This window comes from Halichoerus grypus, chromosome 8, assembly GCF_964656455.1.
Source record: "Halichoerus grypus chromosome 8, mHalGry1.hap1.1, whole genome shotgun sequence".
In the NCBI taxonomy this organism is placed as follows: Eukaryota; Metazoa; Chordata; class Mammalia; order Carnivora; family Phocidae; genus Halichoerus; species Halichoerus grypus.
This window is the reverse complement of record NC_135719.1, coordinates 30,704,261-30,729,663: the sequence shown is the minus strand read 5'-3', so window position 1 is coordinate 30,729,663 and position 25,403 is coordinate 30,704,261. Positions and strand designations below refer to the sequence as shown.

The following is a 25,403-nucleotide window of genomic DNA, read 5'->3' as shown; positions in this document are numbered from 1 at the left end:
CAATCCATAAGTATGGAATGTTTTTCCATTTCTTTGTGTTCTCTTCAATTGCTTTCATATGAGTTATATAGTTTACAGAGTACCTCTTTGGTTAGGTTTATTCCTAGGTATCTTACGGTTTTTGGTGTAATTGTAAATGGGATTGATTCCTTGAGTTCTATTTCTGTTGCTTCATTATTGCTGTATAGAAATGCAACTGATTTCTGTGCATTGATTTTATATCCTGTGACTTAGCTGAATTTTTGTATAAGTTCTCACAATTTTTTGATGGAGTCTTTCAAGTTTTCTACATAGAGTATCATGTCCTCTGCGAATAGTGAAAGTTTGACTTTTCCCTTACTAATTAGTATGCCTTATTTCTTTTTGTTGTCTTTTTGTTGAGGCCAGGACTTCCAGTACTATGTTAAATAGATAGGACATCTCTCTCTTCTACCTGACCTTAGAAGCAAAGCTCTCAGTTTTCCCCCATGAGGATATTAGCTGTGGTTCTTTCATATATGACCTTTATGATGTTGAGGTATGTTACCTCTATCCCTACTTTGTTAATGGTTTTAATCAAAAATAGATGCTATAAGTTCATTTTTGCTTTTGTTTCACTAGCCTTTGGAGATGTATCTTGAAAGAAGTTGCTGTAGCCAATGTCAAAAAGGTTACTGTCTATGTTCTCCTCTAGGATTTTGATGGATTCCTGTCTCATGTTGAGGTCTTTCATCCATTTTAAGTTTATCTTTGTGTATGGTGTTAGAGAACAGTCAAGTTTCATTCTTCTGTGTATAGCTGTCCAATTTTCCCAGCACCATTTATTGAAGAGACTGTCTTTTTTCCATTGCATATTTTTTCCTGCTTTGTCAAAGATTATTTGACCATAGAGTTGAAGGTCCATATCTGGGCTCTCTATTCTGTTCCATTAGTCTATATGTCTGTTTTTGTGCCAGTATCATGCTGTCTTGGTGATCACTGCTGTGTAATATAGCTTGAAATGGTGACTAACATAACATAATTAAATTAAATTAAATTTAAAAAAGAATGGATGCTATATTTTGTCAAATGCTTTTTCTGCATCTATTGAGAGGATCATAAGTTTCTTATTCTTTCTTTTATTCATGTGGTGTATCACGTTGATTGATTTGCAAATACTGAACCACCCCTGCAGCACAGGAATAAATCTCACTTGATCATGATGAATAATTCTTTTAATGTACTGTTAGCTTTAATTTGCTCATATCTCAATGAGAATTTTTGAATCCATGTTCATCAGGGATATTGGTCTGTAATTCTCCTTTTTAGTGCGGTCTTTGTAAGGTTTTGGAGGTAATGCTGGCCCCATAGAATGAGTTTGGAAGTTTCCCTTCCATTTTATTTTTTGGAACAGTTTGAGAAGAAAAGGTATTAACTTATCTTTAAATGTCTAATTCTACCATCTGCCCCCCCGCCCCCGGGAAGCCGACTGCTCCTGGACTTTTGTTTGTTGGAAAATTTTTGATTATTGTTTCAATTTTTTGCTGGTTATGGGTCTGTTCAAATTTTCTATTTCTTCCTGTTTCAGTTTTGGTAGTTTGCACGTTTCTAACAATCTATTCATTTCTTCCAGATTGCTTAGTTTATTGGCATATAATTTTTCATAATATTCTCTTATATTGTTTCTCTTTCTGTGGTGTTAGTTATGATCTCTCCTTCATTAATGATTTTATTTATTTGGTTCCTTTCTCTTTTCTTTTTGATAAGTGGCTAGGGGTTTATCAATTTTATTAATTCTTTCAAAGACCAAGATCTTAGTTTTGTTGATCTATTCTACTGTTTTTTGGTTGTTGCTGTTTGTTATATGTCATTTATTTCTGTTCTAATCTATATTGTTTCCCTTCTTCTGTTGCCTTTATGTTTTATTTGCTCTTCCTTTCCTAGTTCCCTTAGTTGTAAGGTTAGGTTGTGTATTTGAGATTTTTATTGATTCTTGAGGTAGGCCTGTATTGCTATATACTTCCCTCTTATGAGTGCCTTTGATGCTTTCCAAAGGCTTTGGACCTTCATGTTTTCATTTTCATTTGCTTCTCTGTATTTTTTTTAAAGATTTTATTTATTTGACAAAGAGAGACAGTGAGAGAGGGAACACAAGCAGGGGGAGTGGGAGAGGGAGAAGCAGGGTCCCCACTAAGCAGGGAGCCTGATGCGGGTCTCAATCCCAGGAGTCTGGGATCATGGCCCGCACCAAAGGCAGCCACTTAACCTACTGAGCCACCCAGGTGCCCCTATTTTTTTTTTATTACTTCTTTAATCTCCTGGTTAACCCATTCATTCTTTAGTAGGATATTCTTTAACCTCCATTTATTTGTGTCTTTCCAAATTTTTTCTTGTGGTTGAATTCAAGTTTCATAGCATTGTGGTCTGAAAATATGCATGTTATGATCTCAATCTTTTTGTACTTATACATCTTTTTTTTACTTGACCCAGTATGTGATCTATTCTGGAGAATGTCCCATGTGAACTAGGAAAGAATATGTATTCTGCTGCTTTCGGATGACATATTCTGAATATATCTGTTAAGTACATCTGGTCCAGTGTGTCATCCAAAGCCATTGTTTCATTGTTGATATTCTGTTTAGATGATCTGCCCATTGCTGTAAGTGGGGTGTTAAATTCCCCTAGTATTACTGTATTAAGTCAATGAGTTTCTTCATGTAATTGATTTATATATTTGGCTGCTCCTAAGTTGGGGGCATTAATATTTACAATTGTTAGATCTTCTTGTTGGATAGACCCCTTAATTATGATATAGTGCCCTTCTTCATGTCTTGTTACATTCTTTGGTTTAAAATCTAGTTTGTCTAATATAAATTTAGCTACTCTGGCTTTCTTTTAATGTCCATTAGCATGATAGATGGTTTCAATCTGGAAGTTTCTTTAGGTCTAAAGTGGGTCTCTTGTAAGCAATATATAGATGAGTCTGATCTTTTTATCCATTCAGATACCCTATGTGTTTTGATTGGAGTATTTAGTCCATTTACATTCATGATAGACATGTATTTAGTGCCATTGTATTAACTGTAATGCTGGTGTTGATTTTCTCTGTTCCTTTCTAGTCTTTGTTGCTTTTGGTCTTTCTTTCCAACTCAAAGGGTCCCCTTTAATATTTCTTGCATGGCTGGTTTAGTGGTCCTGAACTCCTTTAGTTTTTATTTGTCTGGGAAACTCTTTACCTCTCCTTATTCTTTTTCTTTATATTCTTTTTTTCTCTCCAAGTTCGTATTTAAATTCAAGTTGGTTAACACATAGTGTAGTATTAGTTTCAGGAGTAGAATCCAGTGATTCATCACTTACATATAATACTCAGTGCTCATTACAAGTGCCTTCCTTAATGCCCATTACCCATTTAGCCCATCCCCACACCTTCCCTCCAGCAACCCTCAGTTCATTCTCTATAGCTAAGAGTCTATCTCTCCTTCTATTCTGAATGTCACCCTTGCTGGATAAAGTATTCTTGGTTGCATATTTTTCCCATTCAGTTCACTGAATATATCATGCCACTCTCCTCTGGTCTGCCAGGTTTCTGTGGTGAGATCTGCTGCAAACCTTACTTGTCTTCCCTTGTAGGTTAAGGACTTTTTTTCCCTTGCTGCGCTCAGGATTATTTTCTTTTCTGTGTACTTTGCCAATTTTACTGTGATTTGTCTTGGTGTTGGCTGGCTTTGTTGAATTTGATGGGAGTTCTCTGCACCTCCTGGATTTGCATGTCTATTTCTGTCCCCAGATTAGGGAAGTTTTCAGCTATAATTTGCTCAAATAAACCTTCTGCCCCCTTTTTTCCCTCTTCTGGGACTCCAGTGATATGAATGTTATTACTCTTTATGGACTCACCGAGTTCCCTAAGTCCACATTCATGATCCAATATTTTTCTTATTTTCTTTCTTTTAGCTTCATTTCCCCCCCATAATTTTAACTTTTATATCACTGATTAATTTCTCTGCTTCTCCCATCCTTGTCAATACATCCAGTTGGTTTTGCATCTCAGTTATAGCATTTTTTTTTTTTTATTTTGGCCTGACTAGTTTTTATTTCCTTTATCTCTGCAGTAAGGGACTCCCCTTGTCTTTCTCAATCCCAGCTACTATCCTTATGATTGCTCTTTTAAATTATCATGGAACACTACATCAAAAACTAAAGATGTACTGTATGGTGACTAACATAACATAATAAAAAAAATTAAAAAAATAAATTATCATTCAGGTATATTAATTACATATGTTTTGATTAGATCACTGGCTGTGACCTCTTCTTGTTCTTTCTTTTGGGATAAATTCCTCCACCTGGCATTTTTCCTAGACCTCTGTCTTCTGTGTGTTAAGGAAACATGTTGCCTTTCCTGCTCCTTAGAGTAATGGCTATATTAAGAAGAGGTCATATTCTGTCTAGGGCCTGGTGCTTCAGGAAGTTTTTTTTTGTGTGTGTGTGTATGCCGTGCACATTCTGCTGTTGTGTTTGGGTGCTCTTTCCCTCAGATCGATCCTCTGCAGAGTTTCTCCTTGCCTTCAGTGGGGTGTGTTTGGACCTGGTCCAATGTGTGCTGAGTTTTAACTAGGTATGTTTTGGTCTGCTTGTTAGAAAAGGCTAGATCCATTTTACCTTATAGCTGAAGATTTGCAGCACTTTAAGTTGGTGTGTGTATGTGTGTGGGGGGGAGGGACTTACTCTGCTAATTCTTAGGCAGACTTGACCTAGTAAAAATTCACCTGCAGGGGCACCTTGGTGGCTTAGCTGGTTAAGCAACTGACTCTTGATTTTGGCTCAGGTCATGATCTCAGGGTCATGAGATCAAGCCCTGCATCAGGCTCTTAGCTGGATGTGGAGCCTGCTTAAGATTCTCTCTCTCCTCCTTCCTCTGCCCCCCGCCACATCCTCTCTCTCTAAAAAATAAAATAAAAATTAGAAAATTAAAAAAAAGATGTACCCACAGGGCACATGAGGTGGGCACTGGTTTAAGTAGCTCCAGCCTCCACTGGCGGTGCTGTGCTGCTCACTGAAATCTGTCGTGCTGATGGGTTTGGGGGAAAATGGTGTCACCCCACTCTCTTGTACCCAGAGAGGGGAGTTCACACCTGCAGCTGTTCAGGGAGCCCTCATGGAAGACCAAACAATTTCCCCTCTTGTGTCCTGGTTTCCATCAGAACCCTGCTTTCACCCTGTCTGTGTCTGAGCCATCTGTCTGCCTGGCAGCACAGTGCTCCTGTGTTTTATCTCAGGGGTATGGCTGGGTTTAAAAACTCCAGATTCTAGGGACCCAGCACAGCTCAGACACACACTGATCCTCTGAGTTAGGGTCTTGCTGTGCTGTGGCTGGTGCCATTTGTCCCAGAAAAGTAGTTGCATGACCATGCAGGGGCTCAGAGTTTATGGTAAAGCACAGCCAAAATCTGGCTTCCAGGTTAGCTGCCTTCAGCAGATGCCTCTGCTGCTGCTTAACAGTGCCTGCCATCATTTTTGTCCTGAGAGGCAGTGCCATATTTCCTAAATGCACTCCAACAAGGGGAACTGCCTCTTTTGGTGTGACCCAGGGGATCCTTGGATGCCGTCTGCTCCTGGGCCTCTGTCCTCCTTCCCCACAGTAGCATTGCTAAGCTTGCCAGGCATGACCCTGGTGATGGCATGGACTTCTAAAACTTCAGACTTTCAGCTCCACTGCTTGTAAAATCTTGTGACAATCAGCCCCTCTCCTTTTCTCAGTCAATGGTTTTTGGGAAGAGTTTTTCTTGTGTAATTCCCTGCATACTGATTTCACTCTTTCTTCCTCTCTTTCTCTCTCTCTCTCCTCTCTGTATGATCAGGGCTCTATGCCCTCTGTAGCATCTGCAATTCTCTTCTCCCCCAAATCAACTCTCCACAGCTCCTACCTTCCACAATGTGGCCATTTTTCTCCCTCTAGATGTGCAATTTGTTCTCTCAGTCCCCATATGGATTTATTGGGTGTTCAGAATGGTTTGATATCTATCTAGCTGTGTTTGAAGGATGGGGCAAGCATAGAATCCCTCTACTGCTCCACCATCTTAAGAATTCAGCTGCTTAGTTTTCTAATACTGCGGTTCTTGCTGGTACCACAAAATGAAAACCTGGATCTCCCCCTTGTACATATTTTGTTTATGATGGATATCTGGCTGGACCTCAGTTTCACAGAAGTGATTGTGTAACTTATTTTGTTCAGATTTTTCAATGACGTCAATTATAGTCATCACTGATACACACAAGTTCCTAAAATAGGGTACTATGTACCTCAGAAAATGAAAGAAACTGAGCACTCTGGAGTTCATCTCTCTGGAACACAGTTATCTATCCTATTCAGTCATGGAGACCAGCCCCTACATTAATGATTCAGGTTTCCTAGCTGACTATCATTGACTGTCTTATGGTAACTGGAATATTACATAATTCTTAAAAGAAAGATCAATATTTTAGGGACAAATGCTAACTGAAAATTATTGAGAATTCCTACTGGCCCTTGAGGATGGGCCCTTCCTTTGTGTCCTAGCTCAAGGGTAAGGGATAAACATTTTCGTATGACACCTGAGCTCTATCCTTGTTGACCTGTGGGAATACAGTAAAAATGTAGAAAGATGAGAAATAAATATGTTCATTGGTCTGCCAGAGGCACAATATGGGAGGGTTCAATAATGCACTTCTTATTAAATAATCTAATATACAGTTCTCCTAGGATGTTTCCAATGTTATTCCAACAATATTAATAGTGTTAATTTCTAGCCTCCATCAGAGCAAATTTTGTCCAACATTTTCTGCCAGACAAATTAAATGAGCAACCAGAGTATGCTTAAAGTTCCAGGAAAATGTTGGCCTGGTGAAAATTTCAATCACAACAATGCACATATATTTCTGGCAATTCAACCTCAGAATTATTTTATACTCAAAAATGATCCAGTGATTTGGAGAGGAGGAAATCACAAAAAGCCATTATAGAGGAATAAAGCACCATTGTTTAAAAATCACTTAATCTGCCTGAGCTCAGGAACATGGCAATTTGCAGAGGATACATAGGGTTACGCTACACCTAATTCCACATTGTGGTCACAGCAATGCATGCAGGGCTCACATAGGCACAATAAATATGACATGTAACTAGAGGGGTTGAGAGTATACAGAAAAGTCAGACAGTGAGCCCTCTTAATTAAAATACTTCTCATTCTATTTTTAGGGTGGTGCTCATAAGGATACACTGCTAAGTACTAGTGGCATTTGGGTAAGCACACTTATTGGTATGAACACTGACACACTGGTGAGAAATTACCTTGCCATCATTTCTGTGCCTAATTCCTATATGAGGCATCAACAGAAAGATTGAGAAAGTGCAAAAATTCTGGAAAAAAACAGAAGTCTTGAAGAATCACTATATTACTAAAGCCTCACACTGTTTAAATTGACAGATTCTATACAACATTAATTAATTCATGATTACTTAAATGATAAAAATAACCCAGGAAAATTTTATTAAAAAAATAGATATTACCTTGACAGTGCATCATTGTTTCTTCTCAGGTAAGGGAGTTGGTAAAAGTGACAAAATCAGGTATTCTTTGGTGAAGTGGCAAGAATTCCATGCAACTGTGATCTTACTTCCAACCTACAAACCACAGGGACAGTCAGAGGAACCAAGGAAGAAAATTTTTCAAATTCAATGTTTATTGATAAAAGCTTACAAGCATTAATTATATACATTCAATGACCAGCTATATGACAAGAAAAAAAGTACCCTTGTTCCATGAAATAGAATGGTATAGAAAGTAATTTTGTTTTAAGATGTAGTCAAAGTTTCTCCAAAGAACTCTTAGCATCATTCATTAAAACTAGGATCTTCCTTTAAACAGAAATGAAACAGACTGAAGGAATATCAACATCAACCAATAAAATTCCAAGATTTGGATATAATTGGCAATAATTTCACAGTTACAAATATATATATATATATATATATATATATATATATATATATATATATATATAATTTATTTATTTAGTTCAGTTAGCCAACATATAGTACATCATTAGTTTTTGATGTAGTGTTCAATGATTCATTAGTTGTGTATAACACCAATTGCTCATCACAACACATGCCCTCCTTAATACCCATCACCTGGCTACCCCATCTCCCTACCCCCTCTCTTCTAAAAAAATATTTAATGCAGTACATACTTGAATCCATCATTCAAATATCTAGAAAATTTCTCTTTGAGTGACAAGAAAAAAACACTACGAATTATTGTGACTGGATTAACAAGCAAATTAAAACACTCTGAGATATTCCCACAAATACAAACCATTTTTCAGCTTCTATTACGTTTCCTTTATCTAAAAAATTATTGGTAACTCATGAATTATAATATCTTTTGAACTATCTAATTGACCTCAATGGACTATGCCTCACTCACAAGATTGCAGCATCTAAGGAAATCATGTGAATGGCTTAACGGTAGACAAAAATGTGACTCATCAGTCTCATTACTTATGTGCTGGTTCCCCAGTGCCTGATTATTATGACTGTATGGATGCTGCTAGCCAAGCACTCAGAGTTACCATGTCACTTCTAAATCAGATATTTATAGATCTCTGCACAATTCATTTTTCTTAACGTATGCAATAAGTTTAGGTTTCAAATACCACAGACCTGGCTGGTACTACTATCTGACTAACTGAACTTTATCCATATTTTTTGCCTCATATGGCCCTTTGGCAGACCTCAGCTCACAGAAGTGTTTCTGTCACTCATTTTTTTTCATATTCCAATGATATCCATTTTTTGAATTCATCATTGGTCTAGTCACATTTATAAAAGGGATATTGATCCTAAGATATGTGACAGACACTAAGCATTCCAGATTCTGTCTCCCTGGGATGCACTGACCCATACTATTTAATCATGGAGACTAGTCATCATAGTCAATGACTCAGCCTCACAACTGATTAGTACAGTCAGAATTTCACTGTCATATGAATGTTAGAGTATCCTAAGAGGAATGCCAGTTTTTTCAGGACAAAATGCTTACTAATGTTAGAATTCCTACTGAAATTCTGTTTTTAAAAAAGATTTTATTTATTTATTTGACAGAGAGTGAGCGAGAGAAAGAGTAGTGGGGGGAGAGGCAGAGGGAGAAGGAGAAGCAGACTCCCCACTGAGCAGGGAGCCTAATGTGGGGCTAGATGGATCCCAGGACTCCGGGATCATGACCTGAGCTGAAGGCAGACACTTAACTGAGCCACCCAGCCCCCACCCCCTCCTGAAATTCTATCAAGAAGAAGGAATCAATTCATATGAGACCCAGATAGTGGTTCATATCAGCCTGTGCAAATAGACTAAAATATGGAAATATGTGATGTCCATTTGTCAAACATGCACAACACAGAAGGGATTATAATATACCTTCATATCAAGTGAACTCATATTACTTTATTAGGATGTTTCTGTTATTATTCAAAGAGAGAAGTCATAAAAATCCTGGAAATAAAAGAGACAAAATATTTGACAGGTCACCAGATAATTAATAACGCACATTGTCCGGATTAACAGATACTTCACAAAACCAATTATCTACTTGACTACAGAAAAATATTAAAAAATATAAGCCATAAAAGTAATTTATTTTAAATTGGTTATTACCCTTGGAGTGTATGGTTTTGTGCCATCTCAGAGAAAAGGAACAGATAAAAATCACAAAATCAGCACTTCTTTGCTATGGTGATGAGTATTCATGCAACTCAAAAAATCACTTCCATTCCACAAAAACACAGAGGAAATATAAAAAGTTGTGAAACAAAACCTTCCCAGTTGAATGTTTACTGATAACAGATAATTAAGGAATCAAACAAAGATGTTCCCTTGACCATCTACATAACTAGAAAAATTATGCTTTTTCCTCAGAAAGAAAGTAGTATAGAAAATCAAATTTTCTAAAACCTTGGTCTCAAAGCTGACCCAAAGCCCACCCCCCAAGCATTACTCACTAAAATTATAACTTATATTTATACACATAAACCCACTGATGGAATATGAATGTTAAGCAATGATATCAACATGAAATTCCAAGAATTGGAAATTTAATCATTTCATGTTAAAATGTTTAATGAAATATCTAATTTAATCCATCATCAAATATCTAGAAAATTTCTCCCTGAGTGAGGAGAAAAAGAAAAAATAATTCTAATCTTGAAACTGGGCTAGCAAGCAAATTAAAACATAGTAAGATTACCTAATAAATATGATCTACTTACTCTTCAATTTTCCCATATTTCTTGTATTTAAGAGATAAATAAGCAAAAAAATGAATAACTTCTTTCTTTCTTTTTTTTTAAGATTTTATTTATTTATTTATTTATTTGACAGAGAGAGACACAGTGAGAGAGGGAACATAAACAGGGGGAGTGGGAGAGGGAGAAGCAGGCTCTCCGCTGAGCAGGGAGCCTGGTGCGGGGCTCGATCCCAGGACCCTGGGACCATGACCTGAGCTGAAGGCAGACGCTTAACGACTGAACCATCCAGGCGCCCCTGAATAACTTATTTCTAACTGACAAATGACTGGGACTGAGGAGATGGTGTAAATGGCTCAAGACTAGGCACAGCCATTTCCCACAGTGTTCACTACTCATGTGCTGGTTTTTCACAGTCTGCTTAATGTGGGTTTATGAAAGCTATCAGTCAAGCCCTCAGAGTAGCTATGTCATTCCACAGTGGTTATTTACAGCCTCTGTACCATTCATTTTCTCTAGCATTTGTTAGTATGCTAGTTTTCCAATGCCATAGTCCTTTTTATTTTGTACCATTGGTGACCAAATTGAATTCTCTTTCACATTTTTTGCCTAGTATCATGGTCCCTGTGCTGGATCTCACCTTATAGAAGTTATTTTGTCACTCATCTTGTTCAGATTTCAACAAGACCCATTTGTGAAGCCATCATTGATCTAAGCACGTTTGCAAAAGGGATTTTAATCCTGAGATATATGTCAGATACTGAACACTCAGGATTCTGTCTCCCTAGGACACAGTGAACCATACTATTCAGTTATGGAGGCTAGCCACCACAGTCAAGGACCCAGCCTCATGACTGACTAGCTTAGCCAAAATCTTACCAGTAGAGTTAAAATTCCCTGAGAGAATGTCAGTATCTTCAGGAAAAAAAACTTACCAGCATGAAAATTCCCACTGGCCCTTGAGGATAGGATGCATAATTCTTCCCAAAACTTTCCTTCATTTCATGTCTCAAAGGGAAGAAATAAAAGCTTTTATATGAAACCAAGTTCTGTGTCCATGTTCAAGTTAGCATAGAATAAAATTATGGAAAGATGGGAAGTATACATGTCCATCTGTATCATTCACAACATAAGAGGTTTACTATGCATAAGTATATCATAATACTATTTTTCAAGTAGGCCCTTCTGATATAATTTAAAAGAGGAAGCATATAAATCCTGGAGGGAAAGTACACAGTGTCTCAGATAACCCAGAATATAAAGGCTTCAAATTGTCTGGATTAAGAGACTCTTCAAAATCATGTGTAATCTTATTTGCCAAAAATAAATAATAGAAATAACCTAAATAATAATAAATAATAAATTTTATTAAAAATTGCAAAGTTACCTCTGGAGTGCACTGTTCTGATTATTCCCACAGAAGAGAACTGGTAACAATGACAAAATCAGTAGTTCATTGGAGCAGTGGTAGAAATTTCATCCAATTCCAATATCACTTAAAATCTACAAAATATACTGGGAAATTAAGAAAGTTGACAAACAAAAACACCATAATTGAAAGTTTACTAATAACAAGTCGTAAAAAATAAACCATAGATATTCACTTGACTCTCTATATAACAAGAAAAATTATGTTCACTACTTGAAACAGGGCAGCATTGAAGGTCACAAGACCTTGGTCTCAAAGTTTCCCAAAACGGCCTCCATCAGCATCGGGCTTAAAACTAGGATCTCTCCTTCAACACTAACTATGAAACCCACTAACAAAATGTGAATATTGGGCAATAAAATCTACCTAAAACACCAAGAACTGAAAATGCAATCATTTCATAATTAAAAATTTTAGTGCAGCATCTACTTGAGTCCATAGCTCAAATGTCTAGAACATTTCTGCTTGGGTGACAGGGGTAAAATAGTATTCTAATTCTTGTGACCTCATCAGCAAGGAAATTAAAACATCCTTTAAAACATTTTGACAAATAGAAACTACTCTTCAATTTCCATATTTCTTTTACTTAAGAGATAAATAAATAAAGACTCATCCTTTACCTTGATTACCTAGTCGATCTCAGTCAATTGCTCCTCACTCTAAAGATTTTGGCATGTAAGAAAAATGTGTGAATGGCTCAAAGATAGGCATAACCATTTACCACTGGTCTCTCTCCTCACATGCTGGTTCTTCAGGGTCTGGTTACTATGAATGTATGGAGGCTGCCAGCCAAACACTCAAAAGAGTTGCCATGTCATTCCTAAATCAGAAATTGAAAGATCTTTATATAATTCATTATTCTTAATATATGCAATCAGGGTAGAATTCAATTACTATAGTCCCTATTAGTTATACCAGCTGACCAAACTGAACCTCCCCTCCACATTTTTGCCTAACATGATCTCTTGTGCTGGACCTCAGTCCACAGAAGTGACTTTGTCACTCATTTTGTTCAGACTCCAGTGAGAATCGAAGATCCAGACACATTTCTTTTTTAAAAAAAATCTTGATCCTGACATATGTGGCAGACACTGAGCACTCCAGATTATTTCACCCTGGGACACATTAACCCATATTATTTACTCATGGAGACTAGTCATCACAGTTAATGATCCATCCTGTAATAGGAGTGTTGTAGTGTCTTAAGAGAAGTGTCAGTATCTTCAGGACAAAATGCTTACTGGTGGTAGAATTCCTACTGGCTCTTGAGGATGAGATGGTAGAATTATTCCCAATATTTTCTTCCTTGTCACATTTCAAGAGGAAGGGACAATTTTTTTATTCATATGAAACCAAGGTTTTAGTTTACACTGAGCTGTGAAAATAGAGTAAAAATAGGAAAATATGAGAAGTATACATGACCATTTGTCAACCACTGAAAAGACTGAATGGTTCATTATGTACCTGCACACAAATATACTAATTTACTACTCTACTAGGATTTTTCTGATATTCTTGGAAATAAATGAGACAGAAGCCCCAGATGACTCCACAAATTATTAAACCTTACACTGGTTAGTTTCACAGAAATTTTGCAAAACCAATTATATTATTAACTAGTTTAAAAAAGGAGTGCTCTTGCTGTTATGAGCACCAGGTGTTGTATGAAACTGTTGAATATATTGTACACCTGAAACTGATATTACATTGTATGTTAACTAACTGGAATTTAAATAAAAACTTTAAAAAATAAATGAATGATCCATGAAAAATAAATTTATTTATTTCTTTTTTTTATATATACAGCATGGAAATTGCATTTTTTTTCTTTTTTCTTTTTCTTTTTAATTTTATTATGTTAGTCACCATACAATACATCATTAGTTTTTGATGTAGTGATACACGATCCATTGTTTTTGTATAACACCCAGTGCTCCATGCAGTACGTGCCCTCCTTAATACCCATCACCAGGCTAACCAATCCCCCCTCCCCTCTCCCCTCTAAAACCCTGTTTGTTTCTCAGGTCCATAGTCTCTCACGGTTCAACTCTCCCTCCAATTCCCCCTGCCCATTTTTCCCTTCCTTCTCCTAATGTCCTCCATGTTATTCCTTATTTTCCACAAATAAGTGAAACCATATGATAATTGACTTTCTCTGCTTGACTTATTTCACGTAGCATAATCTCCTCCAGTCCCATCCATGTTAATGTAAAAGTTGGGTATTCATCTTTTCTGATGGCTGAGTAATATTCCATTGTATATATGGACCACATCTTCTTTATCCATTCATCTGTTGAAGGGCATCTCGGCTCTTTCCAATAGTTTGGCTATTGCGGACATTGCTGCTATGAACATTGGGGTGCATATGGCCATTCTTTTCGCTACATCTGTGTCTTTGGGGTAAATACCCAGTAGTGCAATTGCTGGGTCATAGGGTAGCTCTATTTTTAAATTTTTGAGGAACCTCCACACTGTTTTCCAAAGTGGCTATACCAACTTGCATTCCCACCAACAGTGTAAGAGGGTTCCCCTTTCTCCACAACCTCTCCAACATTTGTTGTTTCTTTCCCTGTCCATTTTTGCCATTCTAACTGGTGTAAGGTGGTATCTCAGTGTGGTTTTGATTTGGATTTCCCTGATGGCTAATGATGATGAACATTTTTTCATGCGTCTGTTAGCCATTTGTATGTCTTCTTCAGAGAAGTGTCTGTTCATCTCTTCTGCCCACTTTTTGACTTGATTATTTGTTTTTTGGGTGTTGAGTTTGAGAAGTTCTTTATAGATTTTGGATACCAGCCCTTTATCTGTAGTGTCATTTGCAAATATCTTCTCCCATTCTATGGGATGCCTCTTTGTTTTGTTGACTGTTTCCTTTGCTGTGCAGAAGCTTTTTATCTTGATGAAGTCCCAAAAGTTCATTTTTGCTTTTGTTTCACTAGCTTTTGGAGATGTATCTTGAAAGAAGTTGCTGTGGCTGATGTCAAAGAGGTTACTGCTTTTGTTCTCCTCTAGGATTTTGATGGATTCCTGTCTCACATTGAGGTCTTTCATCCACTTTGAGTTTATCTTTGTGAATGCTGTTAGAGAATGGTCGAGTTTCATTCTTCTGCATGTGGCTGTCCAATTTTCCCAGCACCATTTATTGAAGAGACTGTCTTTTTTCCATTGCATGTTTTTTCCTGCTTTGTCAAAGATTATTTGACCATAGAGTTGAGGGTCCATATCTGGGTTCTCTATTCTGTTCCATTGGTCTGTATGTCTGTTTTTGTGCCAGTACCATGCTGTCTTGGTGATCACAGATTTGTAATATAGCTTGAAATCAGGCAACGTGATGCCCCCAGAATTGTTTTTCTTTTTCAACATCTCCTTGGCGATTCGGGGTCTTTTCTGATTCCATACAAATTTCAGGAATGTTTGTTCCAGCACTTTGAAAAATGTCATTGGAATTTTGATTGGGATGGCATTGAAGGTATAGATTGCTCCGGGTAGCATAGACATTTTAACAATGTTTATCCTTCTGATCCATCAGCATGGAATATTTTTCCATCTTTTTGTGTCTTCTTCAATTTCTCTCATGAGTGTTTTGTAGTTCCTAGAGTATAGATCCTTTACCTCTTTGGTTAGGTTTATTCCGAGGTATCTTATGGTTTTTCGTGCTATTGTAAATGGAATCGTTTCTCTAATTTCTCTTTCTACACTTGCGTTGTTACTGTATAGGAAAGCAACTGATTTCTGGGCATTGATATTGTATCCTGCCACATTACTGAATTGCTGGATGAGTTCTAGTAATTTGGGGGTGGAGTCTTTTGGGTTTTCCACATAAAGTATCATGTCGTCTGTGAAAAGAGAGAGTTTCACTTCTTCTTTGCCAATTTGAATACCTTTTATTTCTTTTTGTTTTCTGATTGCTATTCCTAGGACTTCTAGTACTATGTTGAACAACAGTGGAGAGAGTGGGCACCCTTGACTTGTTCCTGATATTAAGGGAAAGGCTCTCAGCTTTTCCACATTGAGGATGATATTCACTGTGGGTTTTTCATAGATGGATTTTATAAGCTTGAGGAATGTTCCCTCTATCCCTATACTCTGGAGAGTTTTAATCAGGAAAGGATGCTGTCTTTTCTCAAATGCTTTTTCTGTATCAATTGAGAGGACCATATGGTTCTTCTCCCTCCTCTGATTAATGTGTTCTATCACATTGATTGATTTGTGAATGTTGAACCACCCTTGCATCCTGGGGATAAATCCCACTTGGTTGTGGTGGATGATCCTTTTAATGTATTGTTGGATCCTATTAGCTAGGATTTTGTTGAGGATTTTGGAATCCATATTCATCAGGGATACTGGTCTGAAATTCTCCTTTTTGATGGGGTCTTTGCCTGGTTTGGGGATCAAGGTAATGCTGGCCTCATAGAAAGAGTTTGGAAGTTTTCCTTCTGTTTCTATTTTTGGAAACAGCTTCAGTAGAATAGGTATTATTTCTTCTTTAAATGTTTGGTAGAATTCCCAGGGAATCCATCAGGCCCTGGACTCTTGTTTTTTGGGAGGTTTTTTTTTTTTTTTTTTTTTTTTTAGATTTTATTTATTTATTTGAGAGAGAGAGAATGAGAGACAGAGAGCATGAAAGGGAGGAGGGTCAGAGGGAGAAGCAGACTCCCTGCCGAGCAAGGAGCCCGATGCGGGACTCGATCCTGGGACTCCAGGATCATGACCTGAGCCGAAGGCAGTCGCTTAACCAACTGAGCCACCCAGGTGCCCTTTTGGGAGGTTTTTGATCACTGCTTCAATCTCGTTACGGGTTATTGGCCTATTCATGTTGTCAATTTTTTCCTGATTCAGTCTTGGTAGCTTATACGTTTCCAGGAAGGCCTCCATTTCATCAGATTGCTCAGTTTATTGGCATATAGTTGTTCATAATAATTTCGAATACTTGTTTCTATTTCCTTGGTGTTAGTTGTGATCTCTCCCCTTTCATTCATAATTTTATTAATTTGGGTCCTTTCTCTTTTCTTCTGGATAAGTCTGGCCAGTGGTTTATCAATCCTATTAATTCTTTCAAAGAACCAACTTCTAGTTTTGTTGATCTGATCTACTGTGTTTCTGGTTTCTAATTCATTGATTTCTGCTCTAATTTTAATTATTTCTCTTCTAATGCATGGCTTAGGCGTCGTTTGTTACTTTTTCTCTAGTTCTTTAAGGTGTAGAGTTAGTTGGTGAATTCGGGATTTTTCTATTTTTTTGAGTGAGGCTTGGATGGCTATGTATTTCCCCCTTAGGACCGCCTCTGCAGTATCCCATAGGTTTTGGACCGATGTGTTTTCGTTCTCATTGATTTCCATGAATTGTTTAAGTTCTTCTTTGATTTCTTGGTTGACCCAAACATTCTTGAGCAGAGTGGTCTTTAGCTTCCAAGTGTTTGAATTTCTGCCAAATTTTTTCTTGTGATTGAGTTCCAGTTTTAGAGCATTGTGGTTTGAGGATATGCAGGGAATAATCTCAAACTTTTGATATCAGTTGAGACCTGATTTGTGACCCAGTATATGGTCTATTCTGGAGAAAGTTCCATGTGCGCTTGAGAAGAATGAGTATTCTGTTGTTTTAGGGTGGAATGTTCTGTAAATATCTATGAGGTCCATCTGGCCCAGTGTATCATTCAAAGCTCTTGTTTCCTTGTTGATTTTCTGTTTAGATGATCTGTCCATTGCTGAGAGTGGAGTATTGAGGTCTCCTACAATTAACGTATTGTTGTCAATTTGACTCTTTATTTTGGTTAACAGTTGGCTTATGTAGATGGCTGCTCCCATGTTGGGGGCATAGATATTTACAACTGTTAGATCTTCTTGTTGGATAGACCCATTAAGAATGATAGAGTGTCCTTCTGTGTCTCTTATTACAGACTTTAGTTTAAAATCTAATTTGTCTGATATAAGAATTGCTACCCCAGCTTTCTATTGAGGTCCGCTGGCATGGAAGATGGATCTCCATCCTTTCACTTTCAGTCTGGATGTATCTTTAGGTTCAAAATGAGTCTCTTGTAGACAGCATATGGATGGGTCCAGTCTTTTTATGCAATCTGCAACCCTGTGCCATTTTATGGGAGCGTTTAGGCCATTCACGTTGAGTGATTATTGAAAGATATGAATTAATTGTCATCATGTTGCCTGTGAAGACGTTGTTTTTATAGATTGTCCCTGTAAATTTCTGTTGTATATCACTCTTGGGGTCTTTCTCCTTTTATAGAACCCCCCTTAATATTTCTTCTAGGGCCGGCTTAGTGGTCACATATTCTTTCAACTTCTGCCGGTCGTGGAAGCTCTGCATCTCTCCATCCATTCTAAATGAAAGCCTTGCTGGATAAAGTATTCTTGGCTGCATGTTCTTCTCATTTAGTACCCTGAATATGTCTTGCCAGGCCTTTCTGGCTTGCCAGGTCTCTGTGGATAGGTCTGACGTTATTGTGATGTTCCTCCCTCTGTACGTAAGGAATCTCTTCCCCCTAACTGCCCTTAAGATGGTTTCCTTGGTTCTAAGATTTGCAAGTTTTACTATTACATGCCGGGGTGTTGGCCTGTTTTCCTTGATCTTGGGAGGGGTCCTCTCTGCCTCTAGGACGCGAATGTGTCTTTCATTCCCCAGATTAGGGAAGTTCTCAGCTACGATTTGCTCAAATACATCTTCTAGTCCTCTCCGTCTCTCTACTCCCTCCGGGATTCCAATTATTCTGACATTGGAACGCCTCATGGTGTCACTTATTTCTCTGATTCTATTTTCATGGATTCTGAGTTGTTTTTCCCTGGCCTCCTCTTTTCCCTTTTTATCCATCATATTGTCTTCCAGGTCGCTTATTCTCTCTTCTGTCTCAGTTACCCTAGCTGTTAGATTATCTAGATTGGATTGGATCTCATTGATAGCATTTTTAAGTTCTGCCAATTCACCTTTTATTTCTGCCCTTAGAGACTCTATGTTGCCATTAATTGATTTCTCCATTCTAGCCATTATCTTCACAATTGCTAGCCTGAATTCCATCTCCGACATCTTGGTTATATCTGCATCCATTTGTAAATCTGCAGCATAAGTCATAATCTCTGAGTCTTTTCTGTTTTGGGGGCTCCTCCTCCTCGTCATTCTGCTGATGGGTGTTTGAGGGAATGTATAGAGTCCAAATTATTGTCCAGAACCCAAGCAAGATGCACCTGTTTTCTTGGGACCTTAGGGTTGCTGGCCTCTTGTTTTCCCAGCCTGTCTTCTAGGGGAGGGGCCTGCCGCGCTGTTACTCAGGCAACCCTGTTTGGGCGGAGTTGCCCTGTGCCCCTGTGGTGGGGGATGGACTCAGTGGGAATCAATCTTTGGGGCTTTTGTTCTCTGGCGCCTTTCCCTGGCGGCTTTCCACATCTCTTCCGCGAGTCAGAGCAGAAGAGACCATTTCCAAGCCTCTGCCTCAGAGCAGAGAGACCACAGTCTGTTCTTCAGTGTGCTCTCTAGGCCACATCGTCTCCGTTTCTGTCCGTGCTGCTATAAACTGCAGTGTCCTGGGTTGTGCGCCCCTCCGCAGCGCCCCCAGTCCTGCCTCCAGTCGGGGCACATCTCTGCCCTTTGTGCTTCTAAAACCACCCGCTGCTCCCAGTTCGTGGGCGCGGGGCTCCGCTGCTCTGGGTTTCCACCCCAGGGGCTGCAGTTCACCAGCGCGACCCCAGCGCACTGGGTTTCTGTCTCGGAGGCTGCAGTTTACGTGCGCACGACTCTGTTAATCTGGGTTTCCACCCCGGGGGCTGCAGTTCACCGGTATGACCCCAGCGCACCGGGTTTCCATCTCGGGAGGCTGCAGTTCGCATGCGTGCGACTCTCGCTCCGGGTTTCTGTCCGGGGGGCTGCAGTTCGTGTACGCACGACCCCACCGCTCTGGTTTTCCACCCTGGGGGCTGCCCTAAAGTCCTTTCCCGAAGCTACCGGTCTGTGAGTCTGTGCCCCGTCCGCAGCGCGTGGGGCTGTCACTCACCGGCGGTGTAGGATCCCCACGGCCAGGCACCCTCCCCCTGCCGATTATCCTTTGATAGCTGCCTGCAGAATCACGGCTCTCCGCTTCGTATCTCAAAACCAACTGCCTATGATATTCTGTTTGTAGAGATCCAGATCTTCTTACATCTCAGGCTGGTTTCATGGGTGCTCAGAGTGGTCTGGTAGATATCCAGCTCAATTCCCGGGACCAGCTGAAATAGGGTCCCCTACTCCTCCACCATCTTTCAGAAATTGCCTATTTCTTTCTTTTTTTTTTTATGTTTTGTTAGTAACCATACAATACATCATTAGTTTTTTTTATGTTATGTTAATCACCATACATTACATCATTAGTTTTTGATTTAGTGTTCCATCATTCATTGTTTGCGTATAACACCCAGTGCTCCATGCAGAACGTGCCCTCTTTAATACCCATCACCAGGCTAACCCATCCCCCCACACCCTCCCCTCTAGAACTCTCATTTTGTTTCTCACAGTCCATAGTCTCTCATGGTTCGTCTACCCCTCCGATCTCCCCCACTTCATTCTCCCATCCTGCTATCTTCTTTTTTTTTTTTTTTTTAACATATAATGTATTATTTGTTTCAGAGGTACAGGTCTGTGATTCAACAGTCTTACACAATTCACAGTGATCACCATAGCACATACGCTCCCCAATGTCTATCACCCAGTCACCCCATCCCTCCCAACCCCCACTACTCCAGCAACTCTCAGTGTGTTTCCTGAGATTAAGAATTCCTCGAATCAGTGAGGTCATATGATACATGTCTTTCTCTGATTGACTTATTTCGCTCAGCATAATATCCTCCAGTTCCATCCACGTCATTGCAAATGGCATGATTTCATTCCTTTTCATGGCTGCATAATATTCCATTATATATATATATACCACTTCCTCTTATCCATTCATCTGTCGATGGACATCTTGGCTCTTTCCACAGTTTGGCTATTGTGGACATTGCTGTTATAAACATCTGGGTGCATGTACCCCCTTCGGATCCCTATATTTGTAATTTTGGGGTAAATACCCAGTGGTGCAATTGCTGGATTATATGGTAGCTCTAAATTCAACTTTTGGCGGAACCTCCATACTGTTTTCCAGAGTGGCTGCACTACCTCGCATTCCCACCAACAGTGTAGGAAGGTTCCCCTTTCTCCCCATCCCTGCCACATCTGTCGTTTCCTGACTTGTTAATTTTAGCCATTCTGACTGCTGTGAGGTGGTATCTCATTGAGGTTTTGATTTGGATTTCCCTGATGCGGAGCAATTTTGAGCATTTTTTCATGTGTCTTTTGGCCATTTCAAAGTCTTCTTTAGAAAAATGTCTGTTCATGTCTTCTCCCCATTTCTTGATTGGATCATTTGTCCTTTGGGTGTTGAGTTTGATAAGTTCTTTCTAGATTTTGGATACTTGCCCTTTTTCTGATATGTCATTTGCAAATATCTTCTCCCATTCTGTCGGTTGTCTTTCGGTTTTGTTGACTGTTTCTTTTGGGGTGCAAAAGCTTTTTATCTTGATGAAGTCCCAATAGTTCATTTTTGCCCTTGCTTCCTTTGCCTTTGGCAATGTTTCTAGGAAGAAGTTGCTATGCCTGAGGTCAAAGAGGTTGCTGCCTGTGTTCTCCTTTAGGATTTAGATGGACTCCTGTCTCACATTGAGGTCTTTCAACCATTTGGAGTCTATTTTTGTGTGTGGTGTAAGGAAATGGTCCAGTTTCATTCTTCTGCATGTGGCTGTCCAATTTTCCCAACACCATTTGTTGAAGAGACTGTCTTTTTTCCATTGGACATTCTTTCCTGCTTTGTCAAAGATTAGTTGACCATAGAGTGGGGGTCCATTCCTGGGCTCTCTATTCTGTTCCACTGATCTATGTGCCTGTTTTTGTGCCAGTACCATACTGTCTTGATGATTCCAGTTTGTAATAGAGCTTGAAGTCCAGAATTGTGATGCCCCCAGCTTTGCTTTTCTTTTTCACCATCCCTCTGGCTATTTGGGGTCTGTTGTGGTTCCATACAAATTTTAGGATTATTTATTCCATTTCTTTGAAAATGGATGGTATTTTGATTAGGATTGCATTGAATGTGTAGATTGCTCTAGGTAGCATTGACATCTTCACAAAATTTGTTCTTCCAATCCATAAGCATAAAATGTTTTTCCATTTCTTTGTGTCTTCCTCAATTTCTTTCATGAGTATTTTATAGTTTTCTGAGTACAGATCCTTTGCCTCTTTGGTTAGATTTATTCCTAGGTATCTTATGGTTTTGGGTGCAATTGTAAATGGGATCGACTCCTTAATTTCTCTTTCTTCTGTCTTGTTGTTGGTGTATAGGAATGCCACTGATTTCTGTGCATTGATTTTATATCCTGCCATTTGACTGAATTCCTGTATGAGTTCTAGCAGTTTTGGGGTGGAGTCTTTTGGGTTTTCCACATAAAGTATCATATCATCTGCAAAGAGTGAGAGTTTGACTTCTTCTTTGCCGATTTGGATGCCTTTGATTTCTTTTTGTTGTCTGATTGCTGTGGCTAGGACTTCTAATACTATGTTGAATAGCAGTGGTGATAGTGGACATCCTGCCCTGTTCCTGACCTTAAGGGAAAAGCTCTCAGTTTTTCCCCATTGAGAATGATATTCACTCTGGGTTTTTCATAGATGGCTTTTATGATATTGAGGTATGTACCCTCTATCCTTATACTCTAAAGAGTTTTGATCAAGAAAGGATGCTGTACTTTGTCAAATGTTTTTTCTGCATCTATTGAGAGGATCATATGGTTCTTGTTCTTTCTTTTCTTAATGTATTGTATTGCATTGATTGATTTGTGGATGTTGAAGAAACCTTGCAGCCCAGGGATGAATCCCACTTGGTCGTGATGAATAATCCTTTTAATGTACTGTTGGATCCTATTTCCTATTAGGAAATTGGTGAGAATTTTTGCATCCATGTTCATCAAGGATATTGGCCTGTAATTCTCCTTTTTGATGGGGTCTTTGGTTTGCGGATCAAGGTAATGGTGACCTCATAAAATGAGTTTGGAAGTTTTCCTTCCATTTCTATTTTTTAGAACAGTTTCAGAAGAATAGGTATTAATTCTTCTTGAAAAGTTTGGTAGAATTCCCCTGGGAAGCCATCTGGCCCTGGGCTTTTGTTTGTTGGGAGATTTTTGATGACTGCTTCAATGTCCTTAGTGGTTATGGGTCTGTTCAGGTTTTCTATTTCTTCCTGGTTCAGTTTTGGTAGTTGGTACATCTCTAGGAATGCATCCATTTCTTCCAGATAATCTAATTTGCTGGCATAGAGTTGCTCAGAATATGTTCTTATAATTGTTTGTATTTCTTTGGCGTTGGTTGTGATCGCTCCTCTTTCATTCATGATTTTATTTATTTGGGTCATTTCTCTTTTCTTTTTGATAAGTCTGGCCAATGGTTTATCAATCTTGTTAATCTTGTTAATTCTTTCAAAGAACCACCTCCTAGTTTTGTTGATCTGTTCTACTGTTCTTTGGTTTCTATTTCATTGATTTCTACTCTGATCTTTATTATTTCTCTTCTCCTGCTGGGTTCAGGCTTTATTTGCTGTTCTTTCTCCAGTTCCTTTAGGTGTAGGGTGAGGTTGTGTACTTGAGACCTTTCTTGTTTCTTGAGAAAGGCTTGTATTGCTATATACTTTCCTCTTAGGACTGCCTTTGCTGCATCCCAAAGATTTTGAACAGTGGTGTTTTCTTTTTCATTGGTTTCCATGAATTTATTTAATTCTTCTTTAATTTTCTGGTTGACCCATTCATTCTTTAGTAGGATGCTCTTTAGCCTCCATATATTTGAGTTCTTTCCAACTTTCCTCTTGTGATTGAGTTCTAGTTTCAAAGCACTGTGGTCTGAAAATAGGCAGGGAATGATCCCAATCTTTTGGTACTGGTTGAGACCTGATTTGTGACCTAGGATGTGATGTATTCTGAAGAATATTCCATGGGCACTAGAAAAGAATGTGTATTCTGTTGCTTTGGGATGGAATGTTCTGAATATATCTGTGAAGTCCATTTGGTCCAGTGTGTCATTTAAAGACTTTATTTCCTTGTTGATCTTTTGCTTAGATGATCTGTCCATTTCAGTGAGGGGGATGTTAAAGTCCCCCACTATTATTGTATTGTTGTCAATGTGTTTCTTTAATTTTTTTATTAATTGGTTTATATAATTGGCTGCTCCCTTGTTAGGAGCATAGATATTTACACTTGTTAGATCTTCTTGTTGGATAGACCCTTTAAGTAGGATATAGTGTCCTTCCTCATCTCTTATTACAGTCTTTGGTTTAAAATCTAATTTGTCTGATATAAGGATTGCCACCTCAGCTTTCTTTTGGTGTCCATTAGCATGGTAAATGGTTTTCCACCCCCTCACTTTCAATCTGGGGGTGTCTTTGGGTCTAAAATGTGTCTCTTGCAGACAGCATTCAATGGGTCTTGTTTTGTTATCCAATCTGATAGCTTGTGTCTTTTGATTGGTGCATTTAGCTCATTTACATTCAGGGTAACTATTGAAAGATACGAATTTAGTGCCATTGTATTGCCTGTAAAGTGACTGTTACTGTATATTGTTTGTGTTCCTTTCTGGTCTATGTTGCTTTTAGGCTCTCTCTTTGCTTAGAGGACCCCTTTCAAGATTTGTTGTAGGGCTGGTTTCGTGTTTGCAAATTCCTTTAGTTTTTGTTTGTCCTGGAAGCTTTTTATCTCTCCTTCAATTTTCAATGACAGCCTAGCTGGATATAGTATTCTTGGCTGCATATTTTTCTCATTTAGTGCTCTGAATATGTCATGCCAGTCCTTTCTGGCCTGCCAGGTCTCTGTGGATAGGTCTGTTGCCAATCTAATGTTTCTACCATTGTAGGTTACAGATCTCTTCTCCCGAGCTGCTTTCAGGATTTTCTCTTTGTCTCTGAGACTTGTAAGTTTTACTATTAGATGTCGGGGTGTTGATCTATTTTTATTGATTTTGAGGGGGGTTCTCTGTGCCTTCTGGATTTTGATGCCATTTCCTTTCCCAAATTAGGGAAGTTCTCTGCTATAATTTGTGCCAAAAACCTTCTGCCCTCTCTCTCTTTCTTCTTCTTCTGGGATCCCAATTATTCTAATATTGTTTCATCTTATGGTATCACTTATCTCTCGAATTCTGCCGTTGTGATCCAGTAGTTGTTTCTCTCTCTGTTTTTCTCAGCTTCTTTATTTTCCATCTTTTGGTCTTCTGTATCACTAATTCTCTCTTCTGCCTCATTTATCCTAGCAGTTAGAGTTTCCACTTTGGATTGCACCTCATTAATAGCCTTTTTGATTTTGATTTGGTTAGATTTTAGTTCTTTTATTTCTCCAGAAAGGGTTTCTCTAATATCTTCCATGCTTTTTTCAAGCCCAGGTAGTATCTTTAAAATCGTCATTCTGAATTCTAGTTCCAACATCTTACTAATGTCCATATTGATTAAATCCCTGGCAGTCAGTACTGCCTGTTGTTCTTTTTTTTGAGGTGATTTTTTCCACCTTGTCATTTTATTCAGAGGGAATAGATGAATGAGAGAACAAAATGTTAACAGGGTAACAACGTCCCCAGAAAAGATACACTAAACAAATCAGAAAAGACCTGAAACCGGGGGAAAAGAAAGGGAAAGAAAGAAAAAAGTAAGGAAAAAAATAAAAACAAATAAACACAAAACAACAACAACAACTACAAAAACAGA

The 25,403-nt window shown here is 38.6% G+C and overlaps 1 protein-coding gene and 1 pseudogene across 4 annotated transcripts in view; both read right to left on the bottom strand.

The window, feature by feature from the left end:
* The window catches only part of LOC118525539 (uncharacterized), a 101,247-nt gene that overhangs the window by 23,679 nt on the left and 52,165 nt on the right, over positions 1–25,403 (bottom strand). For all 4 annotated transcript variants that reach the window (XR_013450315.1, XR_013450316.1, XR_013450317.1 and 1 more), the window contains 6 exons: positions 12,907–13,040; positions 12,286–12,485; positions 11,624–11,739; positions 11,172–11,244; positions 9,413–9,487; positions 7,505–7,618 (listed from right to left, as the gene is read on the bottom strand). The gene's annotated coding sequence lies outside the window, so the exon portion shown is untranslated. The remainder of the gene's footprint in view (positions 1–7,504; positions 7,619–9,412; positions 9,488–11,171; positions 11,245–11,623; positions 11,740–12,285; positions 12,486–12,906; positions 13,041–25,403) is intronic.
* Positions 8,727–8,810, bottom strand: LOC118525588 (small nucleolar RNA SNORD116; annotated as a pseudogene).